Source organism: Alligator mississippiensis, chromosome 5 (assembly GCF_030867095.1).
Source record: "Alligator mississippiensis isolate rAllMis1 chromosome 5, rAllMis1, whole genome shotgun sequence".
Classification (NCBI taxonomy): Eukaryota; Metazoa; Chordata; order Crocodylia; family Alligatoridae; genus Alligator; species Alligator mississippiensis.
This window is the reverse complement of record NC_081828.1, coordinates 24,265,853-24,280,928: the sequence shown is the minus strand read 5'-3', so window position 1 is coordinate 24,280,928 and position 15,076 is coordinate 24,265,853.

Here is a 15,076-nt window from a genome sequence, read left to right as displayed (position 1 = left end):
AAGTCTGTGGAGAAGTCCGATGGTGGTGGTACCAAAAACAAATGGCTTGATATGCTAATGCATCATCTACCGCAAGATTAATGAAATCGCAACATTTGATGCCTTTCTTATGCCACAAGTGGATGACATGCTGGAGAAAATTGGCCAAGCCCAATATATATCCACCTTGGACCTGACCAAGGGTTATTGGCGGATTCCTATGGCAGTTGCTGATAAAGAAAAGTGGCCTTTGGCACTCCATGGGGCCTGTTCCAATTTAAGCGAAAGCCATTTGGGCTCCACAGGGCAGCTGCGTCCTTCCAGCGGTTGATGGAACAGGTATTAACACCACATCAGGGTTATGCCACAGCATACATTGACGGTATCATCATTTTCTCACAAGACTGGGAGGCACACCATCAACACCTACATCAGGTACTGAAGGAACTGAGGCAGGCGGGGCTCACGGCCAATCACAGGAAGTGTACAGTCAGGAAGACAGAGACTCAGTACCTTAGGTTCCTAGTGGGCCAGGGCATCGTAAAACCAGCGGCAGACAAAGTGGCAGCTATACGACAGCATGCTTTGCCAAAGACATTCAAACAGCTACGATCCTTTCTGGAGTTTGCCAATTACTATCGACGTTTTATACCAGGATTCTCAGAAAAGGCAGCTCCCTTAACAGAGTTAACCAAAGGTCATCGAAACCGGGTGCAATGGAACCCAAGAGTGCTCCACGCCTTCGAGCAAGTAAAAACTGCTCTGTGCCAACACCCAGTATTGTACACTCCAGATTTTCAGAAGACGTTCTACTTACAGACAGATGCCTCAGGAGTAGCACTGGGGGCAATTCTCTTTCAAGAATATAAGGGTGAGGAAAGACCCATAGCTTTCGCCAGTAAAAAATTAAACTCTGCAGAAACTCACTACTCTACAATTGAGCGAGAATGTTTAGCTATCCGGTGGGGAATTGAATTGTTCCGTTATTATCTTCTCAGGAAGGAATGTATGTTGATAACTGACCATGCACCCCTTCGCTGGTTGAGGACAGCAAAGCTAGATAACGCTAGGCTAATGAGGTGGTCCCTGGCCTTACAACCCTTTTATTTTACAGTAAGACATCGTGCAGGGAGACAGAGTGGGAACGTTGACTTTCTGTCTCACCCAGACAGCGAACAAGGCAATACCTAGATTTACCTGTCAGAAGGTGAACGAAGATACCAGCTTTAGAAGAACGCTTTCATTTCTTGTCTGTTTGTTTCTTCCTTCTTGTTGTTTGGGTTTTTTTTCTTTTTCTCTGTTGTATTGGGGAGTTGTTTCTGGATGAGAAAGACTACTGATATTAGGGGGGAGGTATGTAACAGGGACTCGGGCAGGAGCTCTGTTACTTAGACAGAGTTGGGCAGGATTGACCCAACAATGAACTCTGTCAGGTGGCAGACGTTACACACCTGGGAAAGGTTCAGGTGATTAGCCCACAAAAACCGGCGGATAAAAGACGGCGGCAGGGCATTGATTTTGCCTTTGGGCACAAGAAGGCAAACAAGGAATGACAGAGACTTCAGAAGGGAAAGAAGAAGCCAGACCTGCAACCCAGAAGAACTCCAAGGGTGCAGGACTCCAGGTCAGCAGCAGGTCGTAGAGGAAGATTGCCTTTTGGACAATCTCAGCTACACTGATGAATGCAGGAAGATCCTGCAGCACTGGGAGGCGGATGCCACAAACCGAGAGAGAGAGAGAGAAAGAGAGAGAGAGAGGGAGAGAGGGATAGTGCCCCTCAGATAAGGTGCAGGGTGGGGGTAGAAGCTAACCCCAAGTCCTGACCCCATTGGGACATTTAAACCTAAAAACAGAGAGACTGGGTGGGAGAGAGAAGCTGGAGATCACTCCCAGCAAAAGAAAGAGGAAGAGATGCAGAAAGCGCATACCGCTAATGAGGTAACTAGCGGCAGAAATTGTTTGCAAAGTAGCTGCAAAATATCCAGCTCGGAGATTTCTCATTTGTAACACTGGCTTCCCTCACCAATGAAGTAATTGGTGAGATTGCTGTAGCTGTATCACTTTTATTTTGGAAATAAACTAGCACTGTAAGCTTTAACACCGGGGTGATATTTATCTATCCTAAACATCAAAGAACGCTGATCTCTTTTCTTTTCTTCACATGTAAATCGTGGCAGGAAAGTACAGAGGGGGCAATGAAGAAAAAAGTTATATGAAGAAACCCTCTCACAGTTATATGAAGAAATTTAAATGTCTCAATATTGCTTTAGTTGCTCAAAACCCACAAGCAAGTAAAAATAAATATATAAAAACTCCACATTCTGTTCCTGGATGCACATAACTTCTGGTGATGCCACATTTCTGGATATGCATGGGAGAGCAAAGTTTGGCTCTGGCTTCCAGAAGCTATGAGCCAACATAAGAAAAAGGCACAGCAATTGTCTGCTTCCCTGGTCTAGGGTGAAAATTTGAACTAAATATTCCCCACTCCCAGACACAGTAATATAATGTACTTGAAAACTCAAAGATAAGAAAAAATGAAGTGATAGCATAAGAAATAATAGTTATGAAAGGACAGGCTGAACCTCTTTTTACTGAACTGGTTGGATGAAGTTGCCAAGCATGAAAAATGCAAAAAGCAAGAGGAAAATATAAGGAATCATTTCTGGGCTAAGATTTATGTTCTTTCAATGTTAAGTACCTTCAGTGCTTCTATAACATTTCTGGTGCAGCTTCTAAATGATGATTACTGTATGATTTTCTTACATTTTTTATGCCATCCATACTAAACATTATTTACTGAAAAAGCCTAGGTGTTTCTTTTGCTCTTGTATACTGATACTAGAATACTATTGTACTATGTCTTATTGATTATAAATTAAAAGCAATAGGGTTTCATTATCTCTAAGGTTAATAAAACATGGTCAAGATGAACTTAGGCTAAAGTTAACATGATAGGAGCAGATTCTGTGGTCCTTCATCAACCTAAAGACTCACTGAACTTCCCTGAGTGAGTAGATAAATGTTTACAGACCAGATTTATACACTTGCCCTAGCATAGACTATGAATGAATCCTTTTATACCCATTTGCATGAAGAGTTTCCAGGTTTTTCTAAAGTACCTTCAGACTAATAATTAGTGTGATTTCCCCATACAGTAGTTTATACAACAGATCAGAAGCATAACTATAAATTTTGATGCCCTGGGCGAAAATTCACATGGGACGGGGTGGCATGCTTTCATAAATGACTGGTGCCCCCCGAGACTGGGGGCCCACAATTTTGGGCAGCAGCATCAGTGGTGGGACAGCAAGTGGAGACCACCTGACATTGGCATTGGTGAGCAGTGAATGCTTGAAGCCAGCAGAGGAGTTAGCAGCGGGGGGAGGGTGGTGAACAACGACCAATCTCAGGGGGGGTCACATGCCACCCATACCCCTCTATGAGTCACCTATGCATGCTTTGTTGCTTCTGGAGCAGTCCTGCACCCCCCACCCAGCCCTAGGAGCTCAGCTGAAGCAGCCCCTGGCCACGCAGCCATAGAAAGTTTTATCTTCCCCAGGGACTAAAAGACCCCTGCTGCTCCTGCCATTTCCCTATACCTGCCTCCTATGGCCAGGCAACATAGTGCTGCTCCTGCTCAACTTCTAGGGCCAGGAGGCACAAGACTTCTGCTGTGTCCCAGCACATGGCACCTACAGCTGGGCAGCACAGGGCTGTTCCACTTCAGCTCCTATGTCCAGAGGGGGCAAAGCTGGTCCAGATGTGGAAAGACTCTTGGGAAAGGGGCATCATTCCAGCATCCCCTCTAAATTGGTACCTGGGGCTGGTACCCCTGCGCCCCTGCTGCTCACTCTCAGTTACACTGCAGCAAAGGATCATACTTTACATCCTTCACATGATGAATTCAAGTAAAAAGCAAGGTATTTAAAAGGAAGTCAATGGGAGCTTGAAAGGCAATAGAAGTTTAGGTCCCAAGTAAGTTTTCCAAAGGTTTTCAAGAAATTTAGGTGTGTATCTGTAACTCTAGCCACCTTTCTAAAATACGATGCAGAGAGAGGATTAGGAGACAGTGAATTCTAAATACAGGAGAAAGCCAAATAAGAATCTGAGTGAGAAAAAAGTACAACTTTGGGAAGACTTCTATTAAAAGGAGACAACTGAAATATTCAATATGGGCAGTGATATGCACGAGTTAAAGGTTGAACAGAAAAACAGTCAAGACACTGAATTTTTGCACAGCTCTAGAAGTAGTAATAAAATGATTGGCATGGAAAAGGAGAAGTTATGAATTACATTCTTTCATGAAGATTGTGTCTGAAAACAACAAAACTAATTTTATTAAAAGCATGCAAAACTGAATTTTATAATATATGGATTTCTTATTTTAACTGAGATTTGCAGCCTACTTTTAAAAAGTTCTTCTAAATCACTTGCTAGTAAGGAATAATCCATCATTTTATGAAACAACTAAGACAAAACAAGGTTGCTTTTGTATTAGAAATTAATTTCATCTTGTGTCTAGAGTATGTCAATCAGAAACAAACCCAGTGACATGTGCAGTGATGAAGTGTATATAACTTTTTAAGAGAGGATATCACCAATGCTTAAGACTTCAAAAATACCTTTTCAAAATCAGTTAAAATTTGTGATTTCTTGCTTGCTGGTACAGTGGCAAACTTGTCAGCTACTGTCTGAAATAGAAAATAGAAGCTTTTAGGCTCTAGATAAAGTTTCTTCTCGTGAGCACTCATGTCAAAAGTACCATGTTAGATATAGTGTATACACACAGAGCATGTTGAGCGAGTTGTAATTTCTCCTTCTTTCAGAAGTTTCTATTGCTAGATCTATAAATATAGGGTTGCCTGATATTAGAGGCAGCTGTATAAAATAAATACTACCATTATCAATCTTTAAAACTCTTGTACTATTTCTAAAATATTTTTTCTGTAAAATGCATAACAGAACAATGCAGTATTTCCAAAGTGGCTTTTCAGTTGGGTAAAGAGACCATAGCCTTTTGGCTACACCAAGCCTAGAGTTAATATTTCCCATTTTGGCCCCTGGCCAGTATAATCAGAAGAGGAAAATCCTAGGTAGTTGAATATAAGTTACTGGTTGTTTGTAACAAACCCAGGATCAGCACAGGAAGTAAAAACACACCAGTGACATTACCTTCCAACGAGGAATAAAAAACAAAATGTCATCAGAAAGAGTCACAAGCATTCATCTTTCCAATGAGATTTCTACCTGCTGTTAAGGATCAAGGAATTACAACTGCAGAGATGTCTGCTTTTTTTTGTACCTGATAATAAGTAGGTACTGATTTTCCTTTCATAACAGTACAAATTTCTGAGAGAAATTCAGTGTCATTATTTACAGTCAATTTCACTCTTGCCTTTACAAAGAAATTTCAATTTGCCTTTATAAAGAAAGTTACTATTCCTTGTTGTTTGTGTGGATCATTCATGGAATAAAGACTAATACTTTTTAAAAATAGGAACATATGATTGCAAAAGAACAAAAAAAACTGGCATGGGATTTGGAGAGAAGCATACTACCTACAGATTCTATTGGTTACTTTTTTTTCTACTAACTACACTTGAAACTGTTATAATGGTATCCTTTGAACTTACACATCCTTGCTGAATTTTCTGAAGATCCTAATACTGTAAATTGGTACTTCTTTCTTGTGACCTGAGGAAGAATACCTTGCATTCAAAAGCTTGTCTAAATTTATCTCAGCCATTCAGTTGGTCGAATAAAACATGTCACCCCCAAAAATCTTTGCTTCTCACATAACCCCCTGACCATCATACTTCATTCACCAAACACCTGGCTGGCCCCAATCAGGAGTAATTCTAATTTATTTTTTAAAAATTGAATGTTACATTTTTTCACTTAGGCAAGTATTGAGGAGCTTGACTCTAAGCTCCAATTTTTAGAAGATCTTGGGGTATAAGTTTAACCCTACAGGGCTCAGAGAGTTTTTCAGAAACAACCTGAAAAGGACTTCTTGGTTATGTTAAAATGTCATGATAATAAGGTTCAATATAGTGAGATCTCGAAGGTTAGAAGCAAAGAAACTCTCCTTGCATATTATACAAAGTCTTATTTTTATCACTGCAGGGCCATGTGATATTATACTTTAGCCCTGCATTGTTCTTTATTTCAAGATACCACTGCTCATCTAAATCTTGCCTGCTGTGGCACTAGATGTAATTTGCAGTCAGCTGTTTTATGCAATATTTCCACACTTCAGGATGAAAGTACCCATAGCTGTAATGTCACTGTAACACAGTTAGGTTAATTAAAAATATACAAAACATTCTCTCTTATAAATTGCCTCTTTAATATTCTCACACACAAAAACAACCTACGAAGTGATGTAAAATGCTATGCCATCTTATTTTGGAAACAAAGCAAAAGCTAAGCTCTCACTAAACCAGAAGAAACTCCCATCAAGAATTCTCTACAATCATTCTGTTCAGGTCAAATTAAATAAAGAAACCATTTCCTTCAAATTGACTTAACATATTATATTTATGACATGTGACATAATTGCCAAAATAAATCTATTATGTAACTAAATCTGATTAGTGTGTGCCTGCCCTCATCAAGTTACGCAGTATTATTTATTTGGGTTCAGCAGTATGTATGGTTGTTCAAAAACTTATTATATGGACTCCTGATAGATTCAAATACTTTTAAAAAGCATTTGAAAAATAAACACATAGGGCCTTCTGTTTTAAAAAAATGGCCCATAAATTATGAATATAATAAACACCTTATCTTATAGCACAGTGTAATTTCCAACATCAACCTTTAGTTTGAAAGCTATCCTATGGGATTTTATCACTTTTTTAATTTAGTAGTTAAAAATATTCTCTCCGTACTTCAATAAAAAGCATAACTATATTCTTATATAATTACAACCAGTTGTTTCTGTGGCTTATTTTATTCTAACTTTTGTATTGTGTGATTCCAGTTCTTTGTTTGCAAGATTCGCTGGCTGGGACATGTGGAGCACATGCCTCCAGACTGTCTGCCAAGGGCTGTGCTCTATGGCCAATTGAAGAATCTCCCACAATATAGATGAAGGCCAAGCTGAGCAACAAGCTCAAGCAAGGTCTCAAAAAATTCAGCATTCCCACTTACAACTGGGAGAACGCTGCCCACCTGCTCAGTCTGGAGAAGCTGGGTCAAGGCCGCTGCAGTCGCGGCAGAGAGCCATCAGAGAGCCCAGGCCGAGGCCCACAGGAAGCAGAGTGTGCTTCAACCTCCATCTGACAAGTGGACCTGTAGTCACTCTGGAAAGGCTTGCCACTCATGCATCAGGCTCTTTTCCCACACCACTGCCAAGTATCATTGACCTTGTCACATCTCATTTCACCCGTCAAAATGTTGGATGGCCTTCACTGTTTGCAAGATTCAACGTATGTTATATTTAATTATATTTCTTTGAAGTTTTAAATCGCGGATGGGGACTCAAAAGAAGGGACAAAGGGGAGGGACCATTTCTGTTAAATGTTATTGTTTTTCTTTGTAGGTCTCCTGGTAAAGGTACAGATAAATGGCATGGTCTCATACCTAATCCAGGGGCTCCTACAATATTTAAGTAAGAGGACAAATAATAAAATACACTAATTGCATAGGAAGACAATGGGCACGCCTACACAAAATGCTTTACTGGGAAGCAGCGTAATTTACTGAATAGTAAGCATATGCATCTACATATGCACAAGCTTACTGCACAGTAAACTTCGCTAATTGTGACTAAATTTGCTACCTGCAAATGCAAGTAGCAAATTTTCTTAAGATTTGTAACAGCACCCTAGCGCTTATGTAGACACCTGGCCAAATCTGCTCCTAGTCAGACTGCCACCAGGGGGCAGGAGATTGCTCCCTGCTCCTGGGAGCTGCCTGCTGCCAGGGTGGGCTCCACCACCGGACTATTCTCCTTACCCTGGAAGCAGGAGCTCCAAGCCCCCCACTCCAAGATCGCAGTCAGGGAGTGAGGCTGGGAGATCCTTGTCTCCCAGCCTGAGCTCTGCAGTCACAGAGCTTGGGCTGGGAGACACTACTTATAAGGAGCTTATAAGGAAACGCTACTTAGAAGGGTCGCCCAGCCCAAGCCCTATGACCCCAGAGATCAGGCTGGGAGAGAAGGATCTCCCAGTGTCAGCTCTGTGAGCACAGAGCTGGTGCTGTGAGCTCCCTGCTGTCAGGGGCTGGGGAGCCTGTTCCCCACCCAGCTCTGTGATCATAGAGCTGAGTGGGGAACAGGCTGCGGAGCTTGTTTCCATAAGCAACAAGCTTAACTCCATAAGCATGGAACTGGGTGGGGAAGAGGATCCCCAGCCTGTTCCCCACCCAGCTCCAGGCTCACAGAGCTGAGCAGGGAACAAGCTCCCAGCGTCTCCCCCAGAATTTCAGGTCCCAGCCCCATGCCCCGATCAGGTGATTGAAGCACAGGGTTTGGAAAGAGCTGCAGGGGTGGGGTAGGTCCCAGCTAGCTGCTCTGCCAGCAGATTGGGCTGGGGGGTTAAACATGCCCCACCCCTGCAGCTCTTTCCAAGTCCCCTGCCCCTGATTGGGGAGCCAAGGCCAGGAACTCCCTGCTGCTGGGGCAGGGGGATGTTGTCTCTACCCTGGCAGCAGGCAGCCCCCCAAGGCAGGGCGTAATGTCCCAGCCCCAGCCAGGAGATAGCTATCTCCTGGCCTAGTGCTCCCTGCCTGCCACTGGGCTAGCACCCAGAGGGAGCCTAGAGCTCCCCCTAGGAGCGGTAGGGGCCCATTGCAGGGCCCCAGGAAGCAGGAGCAGTTTGCTGCCAGTAGCAGCAAATCTGCTCCCACTGCCCTGCATGTGTAGACACCTGCATGGGACCATTTACTCACAAGTAAACTGATCCTGGATCAAATGTATGTGTAGACATGCCCAGCTATTTTACAAAAAAACTTACTTTAATTTCACAGTATTTTTCCCAGAAACCCTTTTTGCTACTAGACTCAAAAGTTGGCCCATTTCTCTGCTTCTACAGGAATTCATGTCTCTGGAGTATGGCTCATCCCCAACAGAAATGATTTGTTCCTGAGGCGCATAATATTTCTTCTGAAGAACAATAATTCTGATTTTGAAAAGAACCAGATTTAAATATACTTAGAGAATATTTTCATAATATTTCCCCAGCCCTCTTAAGAGGCCCTTTTCACATCCCACTTTATTCCCACTACAGATTATACAAGCAGAATACTAATGCTGGCAGTGGGTAAAAGGATGTCAAATAGGTCTCAGTGGTCCTAGCAATTTAAGAGAGATTATCAGCCAAAACCATTAAGATGGTGAGTGAATACTGCAGGACACCTGGGCCAAAGGCTGGAATAGAAGTCACAAGAAGATTATGGTACTACCTCATTCCCTGCTCTCGGATTGGGTGGCTTCTGAGCATTGTAGCCTGTGTAACATCCTAAACAAAGTTAACTGCTCAAGCTTTGTTTGACTGGGTTTTTTTCCAGTGGGGACGAGACAACCCCAGCAGACCACTCATGATTTTCACAAGGGTCTTTTTATGATACAGAAGTGAATGGGCAATCCAATCAACAGCGGGGTGCCATTGTATGGGCATATAATAGGAGGCAGTCCCTGACCTAAAAAGTTTACAATCTACATAAACAAAGTAGGGGTAGCAAGGTAAAGTAAATTGCCAGAGACCAAAACCAATGTCTTTGATCATCCAGTTTAGTGCCCAATTTAGAAGACCACACTGACCCTCACCAGGCTCTTGCCTCAAAAGTCAATTTAGTAGTAGTATGATGCTGACAGCTTTCCTTCTTTCCATCTCTATATATGTCAGGTGCATCTCTGTGATTTAGATAAATGAAAGTGCACTTGAAATTGAGTATTTCTTCAAGGAAACACCCTTGAAAAACTGTTCAAGGGAGAGATGTGAACTGTGATTTAATGTCAATAGAGTTTCAGTGTTTTTCATAAGAGTATAATAATGGGTTTTTCAATTGACTGATTTTCTTTGTTGTTTAATAACCTATATTTAATGCTGCTTGTGTTTGCAAAAGTGTATGCTTTTCCAGATGCTGGTTCTGTTACAGAAAGGTAGAACAATAATAGTTGTTCTGATTATAAAAAGCATAAGGAAACAGAACACACCTATGCTTTTTTTAACAGACATAATTTCATTTTAGTGTAAAAGTTCATAAAATTACTTAGGGAGTATATTAATGGAACACTATGGATTAAGAATAATCTACATTGTTTGTTTCATTGCATATGAACTGAAATGCTTAAATCAAGAAGCAGAATTAGCACCTACGGAAGAAAATCAGATCTTTTCCCAATCTGAACTGGATTGAGACAGGAATATGGCCTTTCTCTGAGCCTGTTCAATCTGGCACAGGAAAAAGCAATTAGGAGCATAAATAATGAGGGAAGGAATTCAACTGAATGAAGAGCATGAAGCCATTGCTTATGCTGACACTATAGCGGCCATAAATGAAAATATGCATGATATAGGAGCCCTGTATACCCAGCTAACCAATGCAGCAAAGAAAATTGGACTACAGGTGAACATGGATAAAACAGTATTGGCTGGTAAATCAAGGATCTCATGTAACAATAAACAACCCAAATGTTAAGCAAGTGAACCATTTCAAGCATTTGGGTTCTATCACAACATGAGAAGATAATATAATATGGGTTTTCTCACAAACAAACAAGACGCTATTAGATTGTTTTGAAAGGAAATACATTTGGCAAAGATTAACAACTATGCAAACTGGCTTTAGGCAAAGGTACTTTGACAATTCTGCTGTACTTAAAGAAATAAAGGATGTTAATAATCCAAAAACAATTAATAATTCTAGTGAGGGGGGAGGCAGATCCGTGTATGGTAAATTTTCACTGAAGTTAGTTTAATAGACTATGACAATTTACATTAGCTGAAGCTCTGTCCTGGGGACATTTTTAAGGATTCTATCAAAATGCATTTAAGATTGAGTACTCTGTTAATAAGTAAACTGAATGTAATAGGGACATTGATATTTAATTCATTTGCCATCTCCTGGTACATGTATATTTCTGTTGTTCAACTATAACATGTCAGATTTGATGGATGTCACTAGAGAGATATCTCAAAGATCAATCTTGTTTATGGGGATTGTAAATCAACTGACATCTCAGTGCTTTGAGTGAAGCAAACATCTCACAACTGATGACAGCTTCTTATGCGGGTGCTAACAGTAATATAACATGAACTTGAAGTTGCCTTGAACAAGAATGTTAATAGAATTCAAAGAGGTACTATTGTTCTGTAGAGGGTTTTTTTTCCATGTCCTTTTCTTTTTTTTTCTTCATCTCCAAAGTTCATTCTTCATACTCTTAAATACAAATATTTCAATGCTATTTTTGAAACAATACAAATAGTAAGCAAAAACCTGGTGGGCTGGAGAATAGAGCCACTACAAAAGCCATCAGTTTTAATGGACAAATAAACATAGAACAAAAAACAAAATCAATGCTCTGGGCCTAGAGCCACCTAGGTCCTGTCTCACTCCAGCTGGGCGAGACAGGACTCTGCTCAGCTGGAGATCACAGCAGCAGTGGCAGTGGTGGGCAGGCACGTTCCCCTCCCCGGGCCAGCTTCTTGGGGAGAGCAGGAACGCACCTTCCGTGTGGCCAGAAATGTGGGGTGAGGCCATCCATCTCTCCAACTCTCGGATGGATCCATCCCAGATTATTAGCAAATCTGTTCTATATGATTTGAAATTATTACTGCATGTAACGTGTTACATTAAACATAGCTTGAAGAGTTCTCAACTAATAGTGTTTAACAGGATCCCCAAATGTATGTTTTCATATTATTAGCATTATTGTATTACAGATGAGAAGCCCATTTTGCTCTGGGCCAAGTTAAAAGTAGTGAGGAACAGTTCCTACCTAATCAAGAAGGATAATTTAAACAGATCAGATCTCAACCATATTTTAATATAGGAAAATATTACATAACACCATTGTATCAAATGGTGACTACTTTGATGACAATGACAATATTTTGATGAATTAGATTTACTCTGTTTTATAATTATGCAGTTTATCACTGTATCCTTTGTAATAATAATTTTAATAATATTAAGAGAAAGATGTTTGATTTTTTACTGTTTCAGAGAAAACACACTTATTTGCACATCATCAAAGACGTTTCATGCATAATGATCTAATCCATGATCTGATCCATAATGATCACCCCCACATGATGTGTCAGCATTACAAAAATTACCTACATTCTTACAATGTTGACACATATAATGTAGGACCGCAACTTGCAAACTTGCATCCTTAATTAGAAGAGACCTTTTCTGATATTCAGCAATATAATCATGCAGCTCTCATTAACATTAATAGAGTTTGTACCGCTATGTTTATAAACCAAGCAGATAATTTACCTATGAAATGTCATAATACCCCTTAACCCATACCTCTTGACATACAATACTGAAGGATGGCTGCAGCTCCAAGTAGTATGATTAACAGCTTTGTATTTTTTATTATTATTATTTAGTTTGATGTTTGGAATGGAATATGATCTTATAGGGTTAGAGTATATGGTGTGGGAAGCCAACACAGGGAATTTGCCAGCTATATTTGTGCAATGGACCTGAGCTATCCTGAATCCACCTGTTTAGCATCAGAGGGCTCAATTTAGTTGCAGGCCAAGGAAAAGGTACAAGCATGACCAATAGAAGTAGAAGTGTCTGAATTCACTGACCAGTGGAGGACTGGCTAGTCAGGCTCATGAATTGCAACAAAATTCCAAATAACTTCCCCTTGGCACAAAAATGTGGTGTTAAGTGAAAAACGTATGTCCAAAAATATCATAATGTGATGTCCTCAAAGAAATAATACTATATAAATATTGAGGGATCAGACAGAGCAGACATGTATATGGATAAATGCAAAAGAAGGAAAAAGGGTTTCCAAGGTCTCATGTGCAGTTGGTCAAGGAAGTACTTTCTTCCTCCACCCATTCACTCCCCCTCCCATCCTATTCCTCCCTACCCCACCCCCCGCCCTCCCAGGCTCCCCAAACAGCTAGTTTTTTTAATTGTTCTAATTTTACATAGAGAAGAGTTTTCTTCCTCCTCCTTTTTAAAACAGGGGTGTTTCATGCTTATAAAACCTGGTGATGGTATAAACCCCACTTAAGAAAATCATTTGTCATGTTCAGAATATGGATGTGTCAGGAACTATTCTATTCACTACTCAATTCTATCCATGCTGTTCCATGCAAAGTTGAGAAGAAAGACTTTAAAGAAGCATTACAGAATATAGAAAGAATCTGTTCTGAAGTCAGGTATTAGCTGCAACTGTGCAAAGTAACTGATCAAAAAACAAAATAAAAGAAATATCTCACAGGCAGTTTAAGCTGCATGGGGTCTTATTAAATAGAGCATTATTGAAAACAACTTTTATTTAAAGGGCAAGCCTCAACTTTGCCTAGTTTGTCTTTTATTCATGTACTGAATATGCAATGTACTGTAAAAGGGCACACTATAAAAAATAAATTTTAGTTACATGATTTCACATGTATACTTGGTGATTTTCACATAAAAAATGACCAGGTTAAGGACCACTGAAATGTAGGCTAAATCAAGAGGGCTCCATATATGTGGGATCAAAATTAAGTTAATTAATGAAAACAATGCATCAGCAGCAGAGTGCAGTAATTTACAAGTGCATGATTCATGAATTTATCTTCATGAATGTAGTTTTATCAGTTCTGTTTAATGAAGGTCCAAAACAAGATGAATAATAGTTGCTGAAATGTTGCTCCCTACTATCCATGTACACAAAAAATCCTTCTGTATATAGAACAGGAGGTTTTGCCACATCCTGAGTACCTTCAGCTCCATCTTTGTCTCTCAGATTAAAGCTATGCTTTACTTCAGTGTTTTGCATTTTATGGAAAACTAGTCAATTGCCCGTCAAGAATAATGGGGCAGGGGGGTGGGCAGGGACAGAGCACCACCACCCACCACTTCATGCTGCTGCCTCTCTGCCCCCCCCCCACCCCCTGCTGCTCCACTCCCCACCCCCACAGCTCCACCCTGGGAGGCACTGCCACCTCCCAAGTGCAGGGGACGGGGGGAAGCTTGAATGCAGCAGCCGCCACCCAGCACCCAATGCACCAACAACTACATGCCTGGCCTCCCCCCTGGCTCCCCTCCCTCTCTCCCGACTGTTCTTAGGTCCCGGCGGCAGCAGGGTGCCACCACTGTGCCCCCCTCCCCTTCCCACTTCCCTCCCCACTGCCTCCTCCTTCCTGCTGGCTTTTGTCCGGCCCCAGCAGCAGAGGCGGTGGCAGCGAGGCCAGAGTGGGTGGAGCGAAGCAAGCACTGCACCGCCAACACCCCGCGCTGCCACTTCCAGGGAGCAAAGCCAGGGGGTCGAGGCCAGTGGTGCTGGCCTTGCTCCCCACTCCATCCCCTCCATCCTCACTATCATGGTGATGCTCCACCATACCAGTCCGTCCCCACCTTCCCCCTCTGCCTCTGAGGAGCAGGGCCGGGGCTAGGGGGGAAGTGAGGCCAGCACTGCCGGCCTTGCCCCACCGCTCTAGCCCCTCAGTCCCCGATGTCATGGCGACACTCCACCGTATGTGTCTGTCTGTGCAAAGCACTCTCTTTGGTTGTTTCAGTCAGCATTGTGATTGGCTGCTGAAACAGCACAATAAGAGTGCAAATAAAGTATTATGGACAGACAGACAGACTAAGGCTTTTATTATAGTAGAATAATTGCTACTTAATTAACTTCAATTTAGAGACATCTGGGAAATGTATTAATTTCCCCATTCCTTAGTCCACCACTGTAAAATTTCAATTCTCTCCCGCATAGAATATCAGGTATATTGGGGTTCCTGAAATATTATGTAAAAGCAATCCATTCCAAAAACTGGCACATGACATATTTGGATTTTTAAGAAAATTTCAAGATATTCTTGTTCCCTCTTATATGAAGTTTAGCATTCTCTCAGTAAAATGTTTTGTCAGTGTTCATCTCTCTTTAATTATATCTGGCCTGTATATC